The 23893-nt window shown below is 40.4% G+C and overlaps 1 long non-coding RNA gene across 1 annotated transcript; it reads left to right on the top strand.

The window, feature by feature from the left end:
* The first annotated feature begins 6487 nt into the window (after positions 1–6487).
* LOC128471300 (uncharacterized) lies at positions 6488–9091 on the top strand. Its single transcript, XR_008346101.1, has 3 exons — positions 6488–6541; positions 8616–8678; positions 9061–9091. It is a non-coding gene; the product is annotated as an uncharacterized LOC128471300 (long non-coding RNA).
* Positions 9092–23893: the final 14802 nt, after the last annotated feature.

Below are 23893 nucleotides of genomic sequence, written 5' to 3'. Positions count from 1 at the left end.
GGGTTTTTATGGTGTATAAAAAACTATCATTGAAGCAGAGTCGGTCTCTTAACTCTGATTATCCTAAACAAGTAATTTTTTTTCATAAATGTTGTAGTTTATTAATATAATTGCTATTTCATTGTTTTTGTGCTGCAGTGTTTTTTGAAAGGTAAAAGAGTGTCCGTGTATATATGGCAGCCTCTTTTTAGGTATTATTTTAAGCATGAGTTATTATGTTCAGAGATGTACTTAAATCAGGGCTGTCAACTATAACAAAATACAAACCAGCTGTATTACATGACGAAGCAGCCTTTAATGGATATTCCCCTGTAGAGAATTCAACTTAGGCTTCTGTCAGGCATAGGGTGGTGGATAAATGGTATAGTTTTCCAGCAGTAGCAGACGTTCAACATAGTGGAGCAATTTATGCAAGCATTTTAAATGAGGTCAAAATCTAAAACTAGAGTCGCAGATGTAATGTAAGCAAGTTTTTCTTAACTTCAGCTTCCCAGCTGAAGTAGCAGAGGCTAATACAGCGAGGGAATTCAAACAGTGGGACAGCACGAAGCTTTACCGAATCTAAGACGAGACGATTAAAGTCTGAGTCTCAACATCAGGAAAAACGGGCAGACTAGATGAGCTGAATCTTTCTTACCGGACATTGTCAGGGCTCGGGTGAGCAGGTCGGGTAGGAGCCCACCTGCAGGAGATACCAGAGGCTCGGTTTGTACCCCACGATGCATCATTACCAGAAGGAAGGTACAGACAGGCAAAATAAAACACACCGCAGGATGAATAGTAATAAGATGTGGTCTGTATTGGAGAAGTTGGCAAGTACAGGCTGTAAGTCTCTTGACAGGGTGCTGTGGCTGGAATGTTAACACGGATACGGGACAGGCAACTCTGACACACGGCTGGAAAGTCCTCAGACAGGGAACCGGACACACGGCTGGAAGGTCCTCAGACTGGGCACACAGCTGGGTGCCGGACACACGGCTGGTCACCCTCAGGCAGGGCACACGACATGGAGCCCTCAGGCAGGGCACATGCTCAGGCAGAGCAGAAATAGTCAGGCAGGCCGGGTCAGAACCAGAAGGAAAGTATAAAAGCCAAATGGGAATCCAGGAGGAGAGTCAGAACAAGCCGGATCAACGTGAGCAGCAGAAGAGCAAAATCAGGAACCAAGGGATGAAGTCAGAAGCAAGCCAGGTCACAATGGGTTAATCAAAAACAGAATGCTGCTAGCAGACGAACAGGGCCAGATAAACTGCAACACAAAGGCCCCAAATGGAGGCGCAAGCAGGTATTTAGGGAGGAGGGTTGCAACCAGGTGAGCAGATGCAGCTGGTCAGTTTGTTTGCCCACATAGTGCTGTAACCAGACAGGGGGCTTCTAGAGGCTGCCACAGATATGACACAAATACAGAGTCCTGGCTAACAGGGTGGAATCCTGACAGACATTCAACTTTATGTTTCTATGCAAGGAATAAGTATAAGCTATACTGAACAATGTTGAATAATTGGCTGACTAGATTGGTCGAAGAGTTTTATGTTTTTATGTCGTGAATCCACAGTGTTTCCCCCCTTTGGAGCAGTATCTGTAAAGTGAAGATCTCTGATACGCTTGACAATTGTGAAGAACAATCCTGATCTAATTTGCGCTGGGGTAGCTAGTGCTTATTTGTCAAGAATTTTGTCGTCTTTCTCCAGATAGATTGTCTCTCATGTCTTGTGGTACAATACAATAATAATTGTAGTTTTGAAGGTAGGATGTCAGATCAGCATTTTCCTGCATGGATGTAAGTGTGGACTTCTACAGACAGTTTGTTTAATCCTGCAATCTTGATAAGCCAGAAACACGACACGTATTCAAGATAATACATAACACAATGCTAAGTGATGCAAATGTTATTTTATTTCATGTTAATTTGAGAAATCGAAAACTCTGGCACGTTTACTTCCAGAACACCAGATTGTGATTTGAAGCCAAAATGGCAGGCCTTTTAAGTGTTTCTCATAGTAAGCATATTGGTATATTAGTAAGCATATTGCTCATGGGTATGATTAAATGTAATGCCTCATTTCATGCTTCCAGATAAATGGTCCTGGTCAAAGGAGGGCAATTCTCTGTCTACTCTAACTTAAGGATTTTCAGCCACTGTAGCACTAGGAGGATGAATGATGCAAAAAGATGTGCAATAGGAGGTTGGGGTCTATATAGGTAGCCTACATGGTATTCATTCTTGTTACTATACACCCAATTGGCCAAAGACTTGTGTGGCTCCCAGGACTACCTTACTGAGAGGAGACTTGAAAGGAAAAGGCAGATATTATGCAAGCAATTTTCAAGTACAATTTAAAATAACCAGGTGGGTAGAGAAGCGGCGGTAGAAGCCAATCAGACTTTTGATTGATGTTCCCTGTCTGCACAACCTAGGAGAAGATGGATCCAAATCTCTCTTAGACAGCAAAGTGGAGTTCTTAAGAGTGGGGATCAGGTAAGTCCCACGAATCCCTAAAGTATAAGGGACCATACGAATATATGGATACAAATGAAGGAGTCTAGTAACTGACAGCCAAGGTAAGTATCCAAGTGAGTAGGCAAAAGGATAGCTGTAGTCACAGGATAACCATAATCAGAGGGCTGTGGGTAGTAGGGTTGGTTTATAGGCGAGCCAGGGCAATAAGTAGGTAGGCAGACAAAAGAATGATTGTCATCAGAGACAAGCCAGAATCAGTGGACAGGAAAGATCACAAGACAAGCCGAGGTTGGTATCGGAAAAAGGCGGACTAACGTGTATATGTATTTGTGTATATATATGTATGTACTAAAGTCTTAAATAGCTCCCCCATTGCAGTCCCTGCCTCTGGATTGAAAACAAGGCTTGTAAGACAAAAGCGAAATATGCCCCTTTAAGAAGGGCTGTACAGAAACTGGAAGTACAACGCTTTTTGTACACCAAAGTACTAGTCATTGGAATCGTGCACCTGCTCTGACAGAGCAGGCTGCATTACGGAGCTCCAACAGAAGGACCAGCCAATCTGGGAGGCCAGGAGACAAATGCAGGTTGCCATTGTTGACCTCTCAAAGGATGCCTGGATGTGTCCAAGGTGGCGGCCATAGAGGTAATGGGTCTTATATCCACTACCTACACCTATGGGTGTGTTCTGCTTGCAACACAGACTTTAGGGAGCAATTACATCCTGACTAGATATGGATTTTCTGTTTAGTCTTGTCTTCTATTTGTGTTTTGGACAAGACTGGATAGTGCACATTAATTGTGTTGCCTGTGTAGCTTTCTGTTATTGGGACATTTGGCTAGAATTGCTCCTCTCCTTGGCTTAATGCCCCTGACCCAAGTATCCTACTTTGGTTTCCACCTTATACCTATACTAATACTAATTAGTGTTTCTAGGGTGTAACATTCATGTTAAAACGACACACTCCTATACATCTAACCAGAAAATGAAAGGGAGTTTTAAAGATTTTTGGGTACATACAGTCTTCGCAGTCTCGTAATTGTGTGCCGCTCCGTCTAGCTGTGAGAGAGACGCTGCCCTGTGTTAGCAGCAGATAGAGCATGGCGGTGAACACTTTGTTTAATGTTCAGAGAGATGCTTTTCATTCTATTAATAGAACAGAAAAAGCGAGAAGTGGGTGTTCAACCAAACTGATTGCACATCAGGGGGGTTCCTACACCTGGTTCTGAATAAAAAGCGAGTCGATTTTATAGTTTATTATTATTTTTCCTCCTCAAGGGGGGCTGATGTAGATGTCTCAGTTGACAGGTAAACCCAAGCTGTTCCACAGGTTAGCGATCTTTGTTTATGCGGCTGTTGCTGTTTTCTTGCTTTCTGTTCCCTCAGGGCAACACTGGCCTTAATATTTCCCTCGCCACCATAACAAGTCCCAGCCACGGCAGAGTCTACAGACACGGTACTGCAGGCACCCCGGGGGAAGTTTATCAATGAACACAGCCTGCCGAGGCTAGGGCATATATCTCTGAAATCTGGGCCAGTTCCTACAGTGAAGTCCAAAGTGAGATGTAATTGCGCGTGCTAATTAGCATATGTATAATTAAGGCAAAGTACACATTGCTTCATCGAATCCTTCTTTTAAACAATCTCCATTTCAAAAAACAGGAATATTTGATGCTGTTTGTTCTTTGTAATAAAAGAAAACCCAACTGCACACAGAGTATTTTTATCTGTATTATGTCTTCTTCCCTGTATGCTCCATGCATTCATCATCTATCATGAATATTAACGATTTTTAAAAGAAAACCTGTTTTGTATACCTCGAGGTAGCAAACGTACTATTGTATGGAAACTGTTTATGTTGAGTAGTTAAGAATTGTCATTGAAGTATCATGGAGTCACCTATAAATGGTCCAGCGGGATGCCTAGAACCCAGGAAAGCGTCACGACTGTGCAAAGTCAAAATGTCATTAATCTACCTATAATAAAGACACAGAGACATGCTGGATTATAATGGTCGCAGTGCTTATGAAAACGCTGCAACAATGTTATTGTATATTTAACAAATATTAACTTATCACCAAATTAGTAGCCTGAACTGGCAATGTGGCGATTGAGAGTGCTGAGATTGGCGTAAGAATGATCTTGGTGGGTGGCTGTTGCCATAACCTCCCCTGCATGGTAGCCACAGTACTACCTTCCACGGTCCCAATTTATATCAGTCTGCACCCAGCGTTAAATTACGACCAATCAGCTGCAGCACTGACTTGCCGAGTGTCCAAGTGGGAGGAACTTATCTTTGCCTCACTGACTGGTTTATTACAGTAGCCAATCAGCGCCAGTTAAGACCATAGAATGTTAACGATGCATATGAAAGTACTTCAATATGAATTTGTTGTTGGCGAGGCTGTCTGGGACACTAGACTGTCCCTTTAATGCTTGCTGCGATTATAAGAAGAATATCTGTGAAGAGCACTGCACATTTCTAATGTTGGACAGATTTGAATGCTGTGCAGGTTATTATGTTGCTTATTCATAATGTATGCAGAGCATTGTCAACTTCTATGATGTCCTTGTCAGCATTTTTTAAATTATGTACCAGGAATATGCTATATTAACGGCTGTGCGTATTATGTTAAAATGCCATACTTTATTTTTGGCCGGCTTCATACAGCTACTGCATAGCTAAGCTTGTACTTATGGTCTGTGACCTGCACATTAGTGTACATGGGGCGCACATGCAAGACCTTGTCTTCATAGCTGAGTCCATATGAAAATACATATCACTGGTCTGCATAGAATAAGAATCTTTTTCCGTTTAGCTGAAAGCCTAGTCATTCTTCATTTTGTCTGTAGGTTGGGTTCTCTGTTTGTGTGTATGAATGAAGAAATAAGCACATTGCAACACATGATAAAAGGCCCACGCAGGGAAGGGCTGGAACTTTCTGGCCAGGAGGGGGGCAGGAAAGCTGAGTGGCCCCTGGCACCTTGAAACCCCTAGCGGTAACATACACAACATGTAAACTAGTACACGCATTTAAACTCTCATACTAATACACATGTACAGATACACACTTACTCACTGATGCTAACACACATCGTGGGTAATATTGCAGTAGGTGACCCTACTGCATTCCTGTCAACATTAGTGAGCCGGTCCAAGTTTGGCCAGCTCAGTTTACACAACTTTGGACTCCCTGGAGGTAATTACTCGTCTGTCCGTTGCTGACATCAAATGATGTTGGTGTGAGGAAATGCAAAGATTACACATGGTAACCAAAGTCAAATCCTTCTTTAAACTTTGGCTTGGCATTGCTTTTGGAATTCGTGGTTTGCCCACCTTTCACTCCAGAGATGTAAACAACCATAATATTACAGCGTGGATCAAAAACGGCTCCCCAAGTGCTGCATTCAGGGAGTTTTGTCTCCAAACCTGCTTTATTGTTAATGCAATAGGCGTCTAAATCTTTTAAAGTAGCTGCATATCGACAAACTTGTAAACTTGATGATTCTCAAATGAACATTTATTGAAGCAATTTAGCGTTCTATGCCAGGAATACTATATTGCTGTTTAAGCGATGGACATGCAAAAAAAAACAACAAAAAAACAAAAAAAACAAACATGTTGCAACATTATATTGGATTAAAATACAGACCCACAGTATATATATTATCCAACCTTTGCTCATTAAAATTGTGCTGTGGCAACTGTGTTTATAATTTCACATAAGAATAAAAGGTCAAGAATTGTTGCTGTTCACTGTAGAATGGGTCTTTGGATAAAACAACTAATTTATTTGGCACTGAAAGGCACAAGGGGAAATATGAGTGGGTTTATATGTTATACATTCTGCATGTATCAACACGAGGGTACCAAAATATTTTCTGATCTTTGAATCGTTCACATTCGCACGGCATATATATGTGTGTGTTGTGGTGGAGAATAAGGCACCAGAGTTGTGCGTGTACGACATGCAAAGACAGGTGCACATGGCTGTGAATAAACTGAGCATTTCTTTGTGTGTTGTGCAACCTCCTGGAAATCTGAATTGACATTACAAGCATAGTTCAGAGGTGCCAAGGTATCCCAGCGGGTTCTGCTAATTGATAATTTAACTAATCTAAGCAAGTGAGGGTTGGGCACGGTTTGAATGTTGTATGGTACAAGGAGAAAGGCTGTCTTCTCGGAGGGGGTTGGGTGGAGGGCATATTCTGGGTCTTGGCTGCAGCTTGGTATCTGCTGTTTCCATTAATTCTGTGCAGCAACTGACAGCACCGCATGAAGCTTCCTGCACATAATCACGAAGAATAGGTCTTATTATTCCAAAAATAGAGTGATAAAATCAGGCAATTTTGTCTATTGAAAGAAGTGGAAACGTATGCAGATATAGGAAGCGAAATGCTAACTAAACTTCATTTTTCAATAGAAAACAAAGCGAAAAACAAAGATGAGAAATAATTGTACACACTCAATAGGTTCTAAAGTGTAATCCTGATTTATGATTAATCAACAGCAGCATTGGGAACTGATCCAGTAGTATTTATCAGACTGAACCTACAGCTATCGCACGTTTTATTTAATTGCAGATATAGTGATTGCACATGTTATTTAATTATTTAGAACACATTTCAATGAAAAATGGAAATTGAAAAAAAAATCTCATAGCTGAATTATATTGCCTGCAATAAAAGCATTAGCAGTTTCATCTTCAAATTCTCCCACAGGCTATAATGTATAATCTGGGGATATAATAACGTAATATGTTACCCGTAGATAATTTTACCGCATTCCAACATTCCCTGTAGGATAGTGGCAATCTAGCTGTTGATCTACCATCTGATATACCTGGTTTGGCACAGGCTGACCGAAGAGTAGGAATGTTGATGTTCTACAATGGCTTTACAACCACCTGTTGGCAAACCCTACTATAAGGTGGGCATTCGGATTCATACAAACTTCTTTTAGTTAACAAAATTTGGCAATTTACAAATGTCCGAATTAAGGAGGACGTGGAGGGACCCCAACAAAAAGAAAGACAGAGAGCTCAGATTTTTTTTTTTTGGCAATTTTTTGGGTTTTTTTCCCACTCTCTCTCTTTCTTAATATCTCCCTACCTTCTCTACCAACTGCTTGCATTTCCTTTTCCGCAGCTCTACTTCCTGTCTTACCTCTTCCTGTCCTTCTGTCTTCTTTCTTGGTTTGCTTCTTCCCGTTAACCTGCCTGAACCTTGGCACACATCACAGGGACAACCTCATTTCTCTCACCACAAGCAGCCAGCTTGCTGTGCACCCCATTTATGAGGCATATTCTCCTCATACTAGTCTCCTCACATTGTCTATGCAACCCCTACCTTCATGCTCTGCATGTTTCCTGTATCCCTTATCATACTGTGTGTCTGGATATTAAATAACTTTCTGGTTTCCAGTATGTGAGGCAAATACTAGGGGGGGGGGAATCGGCTGCATTGCTTTGAAGATTGATTGTTGATATACAATGGTAATAACTAAACTAATTTCCAGCTTTCCACCAGAAGCCAATTTGCTATTTGTATGGGATAGATAAAAACGGCCATTAAAAACAATTTGACTAATTCTAGTAAGAACCACAAATACCAGGGCATCAAGATTTCTCGGTTCTATGGATAATACAAACATACTTAAAATACTGATCCCTCTATGATACAGGCTAACAAGGTGAATCAAGGTGAAAGCTATAATACATTACTGTATCCGAAGGAAAATTATATGCATTTTAATGGATATGGTAGTAGGTCCCATCTGCACTATACTGGGTGTGTCAAGAACTGCAGAGCTGAAGGGTTTTCTCGACGCTTTGTTGTGTGTATAAAAGATGGGCTAACACCCAAAGAACATCAGGTGGCTCAGCTGTGGTCAAAATGGGACTGTGATTTAACAGACCAAATCAGACAGACACAAATTGTGCAGATCAGGAGATTGGCTACAATGCCAAAAGACATAGGAAACAATGAATGGTCCATTGTGTGTTGGCTCTGGACATTGGCGTACTGGAAAAACATTACCTGGTCTGGAGAGACCTACAACCTGTACTTTCATAGTGATTTTAAGACTAGGATATGGAGAAATAAGAACATGCATCCATTTTACCACATGTATGCTTAACACGTTGTTTGTAGAGTCTATGCCCCGAGACCATGCAACTGTGTCCATTCACTTAAACAATGATGTCAAGAAAGCCTGTAATTAAGCAAGAAACCTTTCGGTAGCTAATGAGCAGCGATTCTCACATTGATTAGATGTTGGACAGTGTTAAATGATTAATCAGTGTGAATTAATCAGCTAGTAGACGTGGCTGACACAAGCCTAAGTGCTGAAACTAACCACTAACCAAACTACCCCTAACCCAAGCACTCACCTCCCCAGAAATAATGGCCTGACAACCATGTGGAGGTGAAGTGGCCACAGCTTTATTTAAATTAGTCTTCAGCATCCATAACATAGTCCAACACATGGAAGAATAACATGCCAGCCACAGCCTATCCTGTGACCACGTAATAACCTTTAATATTACCAAATTCTCCGAAAACCGGTCAGGCCTAGTTACAGCTGTTTTTCAAAAAGGTTTGCGACTCAAACATCCGCTGCTGTGACAGCAATGAAAGAAAGAGAAAACCAACAGCACCAGACCCACTATTCTTTCCCTCAGAATAATCCAAAATTGCCACCTCACACAAGCAACCTACTAGAGAGGGAAGGAGGGATGTTTACTATCCGCCTGCGTGGGACGAAGGTGTCGCATGCCAAGATGGCTGCCCCATAATATATTTAAGGCTTGGGCCAGGTCAGTAATCAATCCGACCTGCTTCCTGTGCCTGGGGCACCTTGACGGAGAGGACATTAACAGATGTTTATTATTTTTATTATTAACAGATTATTATTATTTATTGTTTTATATAGCGCCATCAAATTCTGTAGCGCTGTACAATGAGTAGGCAGGATATATCAAGTAGTGTGTAACATAATTTGACTTACAGAGACAACAGGTGAGGAGGGCCCTGCTCAGACGAGCTTACAATCTAGAGATATGTTATATATTAAGTGAAGGCAACATGGCCACACTTAGCTTGTAATGTTATATGTTATACAGTTCTCTTTTTTTACAGCTATGTTCAATCATTTTACAGCATTTTATGTAGCATAAAGGGTGATGTAAATGTTGGTGAAGTTGTTGTTAACAGGGTACTTTTTGCCTTGATATAAAGGTACAAGTGAAATGATATACAAGGAGTAAAGAGCACCAGACCTGCGGAAGTCTGTTTAGTTTACATTTAATCATCAAGTCTTACAGTTATTCTAAGTAGAAACAATTAGTCAAAATGATTTGTTATATACATGGATGGATACGTTCAGTATAATAACCAACGACATATATATCTCAGAGGGGCCGTTAATGAATTCAAAGTGAGTGTATTGTCTGCATGTGATTGTTCTTGCCTCTTACGCATAATATACTAAGTTATATTGATCACACTCACCCTATTCTACCTGTATAATACAGCTCTGCATTGCAAGGACTCGTCTATCTATCATGCCGTAGTTATTGATAACCATGTGTCGTACAAACAAATTGTCAATTACAGAAATGCAGTAAAAATCAACGATCCTGTTGACTAGTTAAGTATATAGTGAGTTTAAATAAATAGACATGATAATACAGAATTTACTTGCAAACCTATACTTCTGCTGCCTTTTATTTATCTTGTTCTTATGCTGTTCAAACTCGAGCCTATTTATTAAGAAAGTATGCAGAATTCTGCAAGCACCAGTGAATGGTAGATTGTAGATGCAAAATCAAAGTATAGTTTCAAAACTGATACCTCTTCGGGGTTTTCGACGGCAGCAGTATCATGAGCAGCCACCCATAATCTCTATTAGCTTGTGGATCAGGCAGCTAGGAACCATTCGGCTCATATAGTCTGCCCATAGGTACAGTACCTATTGTTGCATTAGCATCTATAACTAGAGAGCTTAGGGCTCGTGTTCTCAAAAAAATGGGACCTCCTTCATTAATCTTCATGTCTGGGGCATGTCCATAATGTTGTTTTACAATGATGAAGCCCACACTATGATTTGAAAATATGTTTTCTGGTCAGTGCATGAAAAAGTTGGAAAAAGGTACCAGCTGACCAGATATTTGGGTCGCTTGCTAGGGCACCTAGTTGGGTGATCACAGTTCACTTTAGGAATTTAGGTACATGCGTTCACTTGGTTGGCTTCAATTCAGTGACAATTTGTCTAATTATTTGCAGCGTTTATGTCTGAGCATTCATGCTTCACCGGATGCTCATGTATTTACAACATTCTCCAGGGCACCCAAGGACTATACCAAGAAAGTGGGACATGGGTATTAAATTAGGACAGTCTAACTGATTTTAGTCCCTCACATACCATACTTACATACAACAAATATATTCTCCATTACACAAATGCATTTCCACGCAAGCACATGTCACTAAGTAACACACTTTGAAGTCATCACTGAAGGTGATTCAGAGCACTTCTAAATCAGCACATTTTAAGCAAATGACTCCTAAAGCTGCATTGAAATCAACACATAAACTCAGCAACCTGTGTAATTTATTTCATTCCAAGACAGTATATGTTTTTTGGGATATGGGGCAGCTCATGAGATGCCAATCCTATTTCGGACCGTTCTTGATACATGATATTGATTACCCTAATGCAGACATGCTTCCCTGCAATCCCTAGGGTCAGACAGCAGCAATCGCTGTCCAACATGATCAGTTACCTGGTGTGTCTGGTCCCTGGTATAAACAATCGTGCCATATAATGAGTTCTCAGGTAGGCAAGGGTGACGGAAAAATATTGTGAGCCAAATCAAACTCCCATATCTGCGGTTCAACTCATACTTTTTAATATACATTATGCAAGGTTAAAAAAAAAACTGTAACAGTGATTTAAAATAACAACACTGGTGAATATATCATTAATTCTAGTGTCCCATTGCCTAGTATATCATCCTGTGGAGTCTAGTTCTCTGAGATTAAATCAATGTATATTTATGACTTGATATGTTTGTGCTATTTTGTCCAACAACTGAATCAATCTTTGCAACAAACAAATTATTTTTTGATTTTATTGTAAATATTGTAAAATCTAGAGTATAATATATGCCTGTGAATAATAAACATATAATTTAGATTTAATGTTGTCCAATTAAAACTCACGCGTTGTTATATTATAAAATTCAAAATCCAGAGCTACAAATATTCTATAGGCAACATGCTTGCATCCTTGTTATTCTTGAGGGTAGTTTAAGTTTAAACTGTGTTATTATTACTTCTACTTGAGGTCATTGAGGGTGAGGACCCGCAGGTAAATGGTAAGATTCAGACTTTATTTAGTATACTCAAAATTCCATAATATGGCAAGAAACTGGAAAAACAAGCATACAATTAGAAAATATACAGAATCACCTCTCAATATATTTTTTTCCTGAATATTGTATGTCACTATAATTCAACATAGTTCACCAAAACGCGACTTGGAGCGACCACCATTTTTTTGGGGGTATCTTCGACTACAATGCCCTGAATTTTTAGGTACGGGTTTATTGGCAACTCTTTATTCCCGTTACGATTTGATTGAGGAACTGAGTTAATAGGGCAGCAGGACTACTTGTGCCTATCCGTAGTAATGGATATGTGACCAACGGATTAGAGTTTCTTGCCTCTAATTCATTTAATTACTTAAATCATTCATTTATTTATTTCCGTTAACAGAAGGCTTACAAAACATGGCCACGTGATTTATATATTTGACTAAACTTTGTTAATTATTCGCAGTTTATTAGTCTTTTTTAACACTCTAATCTGATGTTTGCTTCCCTTCGTTTTCCGCTGCTTTGGCACATCATATTTTTTTAATTATGTTGTTATGTTTGTTTTTATGTAATTATGTGGTTTAAATGTCTACTATGTTGTTTAATCCTTGTCTGCCTTGTGTTTTCTTTTGATCTTCCTTGAAGTAACCTTATGTTTTTAACATTATCCTTTTGCTCGCTTTGATATAAGCTGCACTGCTCAATAGACTTCATCATACATTAATACTGGCTTTGCAAGGAGAGCAGTCTAGCTGTCAGGTAATTGAATACCGCACGTGTATATTTGTATCGGATCACAGTATTTACCAGGATTAAAAGGAATGAGCCCTTAGTTTGCTTCTTTTTATTAGAAGCCAAAGGCAGTAGAAGAACTCAGCAGTCTTCACAGTCTCCCATTATAACGATCATCAGAAATGTTCTCTTTATTCCGAAACCAGTAACATTATCTTGTATATTCCTAGGAGTGTGCCAGTTATCCTAGGCACGTGCCAGTTGTTAAGTCTTAATTATAATATAACATATATTATAATAAATATATATTATATACTCAGTGGCAATAGTAAACGTGCATTATGAAATCGTCATATTAGAATTTTCAACATTGTCAACCATTGTCAGGTGGACTCAATAAACCCTGTATTCCTTTCCACACTGGGCACCACTCAGGCCCGGACTGGCCATCTAGCACCCACCTGTGTGACCACATACTCACCTGATCTGCTACTCCCGCGGCAGACTGGGTGCTGGAGAATGCAGTCAGCGGCTGGATAATGCAGGCCGCGCGCTACACGAGCAGGAAAAAAGCAGCATGGACAGCTGTCGGCTGCATTGACATCAACCTTAAAATGCCAAGGCTACCTGGACATCCCCAGTCTGGCCCAGGCAATTCAGTGCCTCATGTCCCAGGATGCCAAGGTCAGGTGGACCTTGAGCTACACCTGAACTGCCTCTCCCAATTATAAAAGGTTACCTAACTACTTCCAGTTAGCAAATGCTAGCCAAGTAATCTCTGGGATTATCTAAACGATAACAAAACACTTTATTGAGGGTGAGGTTGGATAATAAAACAACTTTCATTTTGCTGCCACCCATTGAATCACCCATTGAACAATGCCTGTCTCTGGCACTACCATGTCCTGAACAGGCAAGGGTCAACAGTCATACTACCTTTTCATCAGGTCTAGGGGGACTTTCATTCATGCGCATTCACAGTACATTCTCCCCTAGCTGTTCTTTTCATAACCCCATTTAGTCAATGGATACATTAATATATTCATACGTTTTGTGGGTAGGTGGGATTATTTTTCAATCCTTGTTGTTAGGTCAGTGCCTATACTAGTAACGCAGCTACTTGTTCGAGATCAAGACACTGACAGTAAAAGTCCCTTGCCTGCTATGTGGCCAGGGACAGTATTAGTCTGATGCTGCAGAGAAGTGATCGTGGGGTCACACGCATTATGAATGGCTTGGACATGACACAGTGCGGATATGAGGTATGTGGCCACTTGCCAGATGTAATGCAGAGATCTGCAGGATGACATTTCCACACACTCGCCGAGCAGAAAGTGGCAGAATTTATTTAATCCTGAAAATAACATTGAGTAATAGGTTCTGGGAATAGAGCAAAAAAAAAATGTTTCCAAGATTTTGTAAGATCAGAGATTTTTTGTTCTATCAGATGGAATAATATATGAATTGACCTATGTCGAGTGAGGAATGGTAGGTAAATAAATCTTTCAGAATCTTTCTGTATGATCTGCAATGCCTTGCGCCTACAACTCACAAAATTCCTGCTGTCACATCACATAAATTCACAAGGTTAAAGCAAAGTAGGAAATGTACCTATACTTTATACGGGTTTTAATGTGACACCCCCATCTCTTGTTGTTTTCTAAACGAGTCATATATATTTAGTAAAGATTGAGGAACAGCCTTGTCAAATTATATATATACAGTGAACTCTTTCTTATTGAGATTTATTGCTTCTCGCCACAATGGAGTTATTCTTCTACAATATATCTATTGACCTGTGAGATCATCTATCACAACTAGAAAGTGGGCCAGATACATGTATAAATATATACTTTTATATTCCGACGTTTACTGCATTTGTACACAACAAGGACCTGTGTCATTGCCGAGGGCAGAGTTTACACATAAATGCATTGCAGTTCATGCACCTTTCATTTAAACATACAAGTGCTTTGTCTGGGAAGTACTATACAGGTCTAGTTCTAGATGTATATACAACATTGTGCATATATTGTCACAATCCGGCTAGCTTCCCAGCATCCATAGCACAGTAGAATGTGCATTTGCACATAAAAAAATATTTTGCTAAGAATGGCCATCTGATGACCTAAAATGGCCATCACTTTTGGCGGGTCACTTACCTTCACTGCCACACATCCTTTACTGGCTCCATGAAGCCGCACACAGTGAAAGAGTAATTGTTGATTCCCCAGTCTAGTCCTCAACAATACAGAATACACATTTTTCCAAAAGACCTCGTTCCTTCAAGCTTTACTGTGGAATTCTTTCATCTTAGGGTTTTGTAATTCATTCTCATGGATTGTTCAGTGGTGGCTTTGTTGAGAGTTCTGACATCTATTGGGTCAAGATGATGTCTTTTGCAATACCTAACTTGATAGTAAGCAAACTGTAGAACGTTAAGATACCGTTCTTTTGACAATTACTGTAGGGTTGTTTCCCCATCACCATCCCCACCACCCACTCATGGGACCAAACCGTTACATTAGAAATACAGTCCCCAAGGGTATTTTTTCCAAATAATACCAAACCCTTCTCCCACAGACATGTGACGTGTTTTCCAGTGCTTGCACCCCTTTGTTTCCCCTACATTTACCTCTCTACCGATGGTGAAGACTCAGAAGGTGCTGCTGGAGGCTGCCATTTTGCAATGTACATAGACAGTTGAAAATAAGCCTTGTTCTTGATGTATGCTTTTGTATGTTTGTGTTTTCTTAATGTTAACAGAGGAGGTAAACAGATGAGGAGAGTTCACCTCAGCTGGAACACTTCTGCATGCGGCGCTTACATTTCATGATTAATGATGCTGGGATATGACTTTCCAGTGTCATGAAAACCATCAGATGTAACTAGCGGTAAAAGCCAGGTGAAGAGCCAGCAATTATTAGGATGATAGGCAAACTTGGGCTCTTGACACACGTTTATTTATTTTAGGAGCTGAACAGTTAAAAGTAGGTGCTCGGCGGGTTCAAGGTCAGGCCGAAGTGCTAATTTTTGGAGGTTACCATGTGTTACAGATTTTATGTTTGTATTGTAAGAAAATAACATGGGCTTTTCTAACCAGAGAACATGTCTATTCTATTTACTATTATTTATTGGTAATAGTGAGTTAAGGGATCAATTGCACAATGCCTGCGCCATGCATGTATTATTAAGCTGTATATAGTACTGAGAGGTAACAGACTGTAGAATTTTATGGTAGGTTAGACATGCGATCTCGAGAACAGGTGTATCGGAGAACAATTTTTTCTAATTTTCCCGATGATGTCCGGGAACACAGGTCAGTCGATAGCCCATCATGTATGCTCTAATAGCCAGTGGGAAAGTCAGACCTTGAGAGTTTCATATCATGTCAGGGTTATTGAAATAATGAAAGAAACCTATATTTATTTCTCTTGGGTATTGGTGTGATAAAGACGCTCTTTATAATGCTAAGCATGAGCCCAATAGCCTTACTTGTGCTTCATGACAGCATGGGACGTCTGAATGTGTTTGATGAATGGAAATGTTTTCTTATAAAAAATATGACTCAAGGTCAACAAAAAAGTCTGAATAGTATTTATTTTTAAGCAGTACCAATAATGTAATAAGTACAATGTTGTAGGAGTCTAGCAATTTAAAATAAGTTGGAAATACTACTTTTTAAAATATCCAGTGACTCAAGAAAAAATATGTATAAAAGGAGAGGTAGCTATGTATGTGTCTAATTTGGTGAATCCAAGGGGTCTCACATATAACAGCCTGATATGCTTAAAAGACTCTTTTAACCCCTTAATGACAAAGCTCATTATTATGGGCTCAAAATGCATTGTTTTCAATGAGTTTCGGGACCGCCCATTGTCCTTAAGGGGTTAAAGTGAAAATAGATTGCATGCTCTGGTTTGTGTGGCACTACACCTTTTTTTTCACCCGTCAGTTTTGTCAAGGCAAAGGTACAGCTGTGGGCCTCTGAGCATGGCCACTATGAACACTATGGACATGCCATATTGATATACCTTTATGTTCTTATAGAAAACCATATGATGGTCCTCATTGGTTGTTCAATGGTGGCTTTGTTGAGAGTTCTGACATCTATTGGGTCAAGATGATGTCTTTTGCAATACCTAACTTAATAGTAAGCAAACTCCAGACCGTTAAGATACCTTTCTTTTGACAGGTATCTTAACCCATGGGTGGGTGGTTGTTTCCCCATCACCATCCCCACCACCCACTCATGGGACCAAACTGTTACATTAGAAATACAGTCCCCAAGGGTATTTCAAAATACCAAACCCTTCTCCTACAGACATGTGATGTGTTTTCTAGCGCTTGCACCCCTTTGTTTCCCGTAAATTTACCTCTCTACCAATGGCGAAGACTCAGAAGGTGCTGCTGGAGGCTGCCATTTTGCAATGTACATAGACAGTTGAAGATAAGCCTTGTTCTTGATGTATAATTTTGTATGTTTGTGTTTTCTTAATGTTAACAGAGGAGGTAAGCAGATGAGGAGAGTTCATCTCAGCTGGAACACTTCTGCATGCGGCGCTTACATTTCATGATTAATGATGCTGGGATATGACTTTCCAGTGTCATGAAAACCATCAGCTGTGGGCCTCTGAGCATGGCCACTATGACCACTATGGACATGCCATATTGATATACCTTTATGCTCTTATAGAAAACCATAGGATGGTAACTGATACTCACAATACATCAATTTTCAATTAAAGAGAAAAATGTTAGAAGTTTCAGGATCATTTACTGATTTTCCCTTTTTGATCTATCATTCGAACATCGCTGGCTGGCCAGAAAAGTAATTAAGTGAAAACCCGAAAATTGACAGCAATTTTGTGAGGATATAAGATGAAAAACCATGTTAGTTTTGCTGACTGCCCCATACACATACATGAGATCTTCCCATCGCTCAGAAGGAGAGCCATTGTGAAGCGCTGGGAATAGCCCCACGTAGGTGATTGACTAGCCCCGGATAGCTGTTAGTGAGGATGGAGTGGTATGGTTTCTGGAGAAAGAATAAACTGCTTTTTCTTTTTGAATGATCCCCCTAAAGAAATCAGCCCTTTAATACCATGATAAAGATTCTTTATATCAATTTACCGTTTATATGCTAAGTTGTTATATTAGTGGTGATCATGGGTCCCCTAACATGCCAAGAAAGAAAAATTTCCTTAATTTACTAATTTTAATTAAACACAATATTCAATTATACCATTCTTGTAAGGAAACAGCAACTGATATGCTTAAATAAATTCAAATTAACACAGCATACAAAGCAGTCAGCTATGGGCTATATGACCTTAAGATACACCCATTCATCCTGATACCAAAACGTCTGGGCAAAATCCACGCCGTATAATTTGAGTGTTCACCTGTTCATAGTTTCCTTTGATAGAATTTTATGGATTCCATCCATTTAAAGGCAACATTCCAGTATTTTACATTTTACTGACCGACATGTTAAAATATTGGTTGGAATAGACTTATTAAGGGGCATGCCAAAAGCTCTGTCCTTGAACCAAAACAAATTTAAAGGTAATCTATGTACATTAGATACAAACGACATTAACACTTATCTTAAATCCAACCTCATCAATTGTTTATTATGCCAACGCCACTGTTTTACAGTACTTTTAAACTAGGACACCCATAATTGCATGCTTCATTTACACCAAAATTTTGCACACACATATGTTTATTCATGTGTACATAGACATAGCCACACAATCCATTCACTTCCCACTCATGGGATTATTCCAACATAAATTGTGTCTTTACTACAGTTTACTTAAGTCTGAGTGCTTTGCAATTAAAGCAATAAAATGTTTATGCAGGAATAAATCTGTTTTAATGAAACTTTCTCCCCGTCAGGTTTTTAAATCAAACCTTGAATTTGCAATTAGAATATACATTTCCTGCCTCACTCTCCAGCTGTTACTGTCACAGATCCCAGAAACGATACAGAGCTAATCCCTGCAGGCTCCAGAATAAGAGCAGCTAAGAGACTTGTGAACGGCTAAATAAAGATGGTGGGGACAAAACCTAATTCGGCAGGGGTTTTATCCCCTGGGATACAATTAAAACGTCTTAAATTGTAGACAGAGTGAATTATTCGGAGGTTGTGTTATCTTTTAATAGACTGAATGTTCAACTTTTTTCGTGGCTTATTCTGATGCATGTTTTTAAGTGCGCAATCATGTCCTGGTGCCCAGACGGCAAGCTGGTTACATTGGGATAAAATAATATTATTGCGTTCTTCCATGAAAAAATGCTTTGCCCTGTCTTTTGAAGGCTGGCTTGCGGACGCACACTAGATCAGCTTCTCCTCCAGGTTACCCGAGGCATATGGGTTTTTCTTGGATTTTTGCTGGCTCAGCAGGCTCTTTGGAGATGGTTTTAGGATTATAAATCAGCAGATGACCTCATTAAACATGGTCTGTTGGATTGAGAGGCCCTACTAATAAGGATGTTGGATGTATCAATATTCCTAAACTATGACCTAACAAATAAGTGCAGAAGTTAAAGACCTCTCAGACTCACTTTAAGACGTGACTCTGCCCAATGGTAGATAGAAGCTGTCATAAGGATAATCAAATAAGCATAAAGGTGATCACATATAGGATCTAGAAAACTCACTGTGAACATATATCTGGTGATTTTGCGCTCCCCCCCCAGACAAATAATTAATTTTTCTGACCATTCGATTTGAACAAACTTCTGATGATTTTTTGATTAGGAAACAACTGGGGGAGGTCCCTGACTCGCCTTTCACTTACAGCAGCAGCATCTCAAGATTTAGGAAGAGACTTGATTTTACATTCCAGGACCACCAGCAACAATAGCACTACACCAATGGATTCGCACATCCAGCAGCCTGCTATAGGACTGAATTTTCAAAAATTGGACCATATTGATGAATTGATTGACAAAGGAAGGTAATAAGGCAGTCATAGTAACACACTAGGTAGACACTGGCAGATGGATGCATGCCCCTCGGTACAGGATACTGACTTCCCCCAAAAATTAGAAAAAAATATTTAATTAATTGATCCCTCTGCCACAGCAGCAGCAGCGGCAGGGCAGGCAATATAAGTTTCCTCCAAAATTGTAAATACCGTATTTGCTCGATTATAAGACGACCCTGATTATAAGACGACCCCCCAAAATCTAAATATAAACTTAGGAAAAAAAGAAAAAGCCTGAATATAAGACGACCCTAAAGGAAAAAAGTTTTACCAGTAAATGTTAATTCATGTAAACTATTTTTTTAAATGAAAGCTATGATTGAGAAAAATATTTTTTTGCTTTTATTTCCTTGTATTTTCCAACCTGTCCCCCAGTTACGCACATCTGCCCCCAGGCTTGCCACACCAATATGGCACTGTGCCCCATGGTATGCCTTTTGGCCCCCTATGTGCCACTCTGCCTCCAGAAATGCCTTATACCCCTATATCCCATTCTGACATTTAGGGGGTTAAAATGCATATTATGGGGCAGAGTGGCATACAGGGAGGTATAAGGCATTTCAGGAGGCAGAGTGCTCTATTAAATGCCCCCTTAACGCCACTCTGCCCCCTTAACGCCACTCTGCCTCCTTCCGCTGCAGCCGGACAGGGAGTGAGAAGCCTGCTGCTGTTTTAGGATCCACTCCATCATTTCCAGGGTGGAGTTCCAGAGAGTTCTGGGGTAGACCCACCTTCTGCTCCACTCCCCGCTGCTGGCTTGCCTTCACATTTGCGGTTAAAGTGCCCAGCAATCTTACAGCACTTTTTACGATCGGTTTTGACAATCTACGCCTTAAAAGGGGTGGGACTTCATCCCACGTCTTAAAAGGGGTGGGACGAAGAACCGAGGCACGGCCATTGGGCGACGCGGTGCGTGCACGCCAGCCGCTTTAATTTCAAGAACGCCTGCCTCCACCCACTGCCCCCACCAGACACCAGGGAGTCAGAAGCAGTGGTAAGTCTGGGAAGGAGTGTTATATGTGGGGGGCATAAGGCTTTACTGGAGTGCCCCATTATATGCCTTTTAACCCCCTTTATGCCACTATGTCTCCAGAAATGCCCTTCAATCCCCTATATGCCACTCTGCCTCTGGAAATGCCTTTTAACCCCCTATATGCCACTCTTTCTCCAGAAATGCCTTATACCCGTCTATATGCCATTCTTTCCCATGATATGCCTTTTAACCCCCTATAAGGCATTTCTGGAGGCAGAGTGGCATATAGGAGGGTTTAAGGCATATCAGGGAGGCAGAGTGGCATATAGGGGGTTATAAGGCATTTCTGGGGGCAAAGTGGCAAGCCTGGGGGCAGATGTGCATAACTGGGGGGGGCAGATTGGCGAATAAAAGGAAATTAAAAACAAAAAAAATATTTTTCTCAATCATAGCTTTTATTAAATATGAAAAAATAGTTTACATGAATTAATATTTACTAGTAAAACTTTTCCCTATAGGGTTATCTTATATTCAGGCTTTTTCTTCTAAATTAATATTCAGATTTTGGGGGGTCGTCTTATAATCAAATACGGTATTTGGGTGTCTGTGTGGCAGAGCCTTTACTGGTGTGTATTTGGGTGTTTCTTTATGGCAGAGCCTGTCCTGGTGTGTGTGTGTTTGGGTGTCGGTATGGTAGAGCCTGTCCTGGTGTGTGTGTGTCTTGGTGTTGGTGTGGCAGAGCCTGTCCTAGTGTGTGTGTTTTGGTGTCGGTATGGTAGAGCCTGTCCAGGTGGGTGTGTGTTTGGATGTGTCTGTGTGGCAGAGCCTTTCCTAGTATGTGTTTGGGTGTGTCGGTGTGGTAGAACCTGTCCTGCTGTGCATTGGGTGTGTCGGTGTGGTAGAGCCTGTCCTGGTGGGTGTGTGTTTGGATGTGTCGGTGTGGCAGAGCCTGTCCTGCTGTGCATTGGCTGTGTCGGTGTGGTAGAGCCTGTCCTGGTGTGTGTGTTTGGGTGTGTCCGTGTGGCAGAGCCTTTCCTGGTGTGTATTTGGGCGTCTGTGTGGCAGAGCTTGTCCTAGTGTGTACTTGGGTGTCTGTGTGGCAGAGCCTGTCCTGGTGTGTGTGTCTGAGTGTCGGTGTGTGCACTGTGCTTACTGTAGTAATAAAGTAAAAATATTTATTTAATGTTTACTTATCCAGAGATAAAATGCCCTCCTGAATTTGTAGTCACTTCAGAGGACAAAGGTATTGTGTTTTTTTGTCTTATTTCAATCTGCATATTTTATCACAAATGATTAATCGCAGAAACTGGAATGGTGGTTGGGATCTTCAGAGTGAAACCCAGTTTAGTTGTAAGAACTGACTTAATTATTCAAGTTGGTTTCATAGCCCTTCCCCCTTTGCACCATGAACTGTGTGCATTTTTGTAAAAAAAATAATAATGTATCTGGGATGAGGTATTCATTGGATTATGCAGTGCTCAGGGGCGTACCTAGAGTATTTGGCACCCGGGGCGGATCCTGTAAGTGGCACCCCCCCCCCCAAATGTAAAGACATCTACAAAATTATGTTGGCAAGAATATTTATTGCACCAATTTGTAAAGTAAAGTAAAATAAATATGTTTAAATAACATTTACTGAACATATAATAGTGCTTTCTTTAATAACCCCCCCAAAAAAACAACAAACACAACAAGTTTCTAAGAAGACCTAACAAATGAGTGACAAACATTACAAATTAAGTACTGGCTAAGCAGCTAAAGACACTATAAACTAAAAAAAATTCTGATATTATAATCAGGAGTCACCATAACATTGTTCTCTTTTTATTTAAGCATTTGCATATATAGTGGTAGTGCCATGTCGACTCATGATTATATATACCATATGAACCAGACACTGACTGTGGTATAGCATGACACCTATCACTATATACTGAGCCAGGCAGTGACGGTGGTACAGCATAATGCCTATCACTCTATACTGAGACAGACATTGACGGTGGTGCAGCTTAAGTAATTTCATTATATATTGAGGCAAACATTACAGTGAAACAGCATAACTCCTATCACTATACACTGAGCCAGATACTACAGTGGAACAGCATAACACCTATCACTATAACTGAGCCAGATATTGATGGTGGTACAGCATAACCGCTATCTTTATATACTGAGCTAGACACTTATAGTAGTACAACATAACTATCATTATACACTGAGGCAGACATTGACAGTTGTGCAGCACAACTGCTATCATTATATACTGAGACACGCGCTGACAGTAGTACAACATAACTGTTTCCATTATATACTGAGGCACGCGCTGACGGTGGTACAACATAACTGTTAATATATACTGAGGCCCACATTGCCGGTGATACAGGATAACACCTATCACTTTATAGTGAGCACACATTGACGGTGGGGCAGCGTAATCCATATCACTATACATTGAGCCTGACATTTACAATAATGCAGCATAACCCATATCACTATATACAAAGCCATTGATGTGGTGTAGGCCTACCACTTCAGTGTCTGGCTTAGTATATAGCGGTAGGGGTTATGCTGCATTATTGTAAATGTCTAGATCGATGTATAGTGATAGGGATTATGTTGTACTGCCCTCAACTGCAGATCAGGGGAAGACTGTGAGAGTCAGTACAGCCTTCCCTTCTTCTGACTGCACCGTGACATTGGGAGGTCCTCTCCCCGTAATCATCCCCAAAGTCCATTTGTCCCCTACGTCACTAAACCACAGCTCTCTTTTAATTACTCCCTGTAGTTCAGGTATAGATCAAATAAACAACACATGGAAACAGCACGTGCAACTGAATAAGACATAAATATCCTGTATTTACAGGTATACATAAATAATGTATGGAAACATAGCATTGCAGGTACAAATCAACAGAACACACAAACCCAGCATTGCAGGTATAGATCAACTGGAAATCACTCAGCACTGAAGGTATAGATCAAATAAACAACACATGGAAACAGCACCCCAGGTATTGATCAACTGAATAAGACATACAAATCCTGTATTTGCTGGTAAACATAAATAATGTATAGAAACATAGCATAGCAGATATAGACCAACACATTAACACACAAACCCAGCTTTTCAGGTATTGATCAATTGGAATTCACATAAAAACTCAGCATTAAAGTTATAGATAAAACACCCTAAATTACAGGCATAGATCACAGATTGCACACCCCAAAGCCAGCGTCCACATTGCCCACATAGAACCTGACCAGCACCCTGCGGTGGGGGTGCAAGGCCTCTGTCTCCCAGCATTGCCACTGTACGGAACAGTATAGAGTGATGGGAGTTATGATGTA

This window comes from Spea bombifrons, chromosome 13, assembly GCF_027358695.1.
Source record: "Spea bombifrons isolate aSpeBom1 chromosome 13, aSpeBom1.2.pri, whole genome shotgun sequence".
Classification (NCBI taxonomy): Eukaryota; Metazoa; Chordata; class Amphibia; order Anura; family Pelobatidae; genus Spea; species Spea bombifrons.
This window is presented reverse-complemented; position numbering and strand designations above follow the sequence as displayed.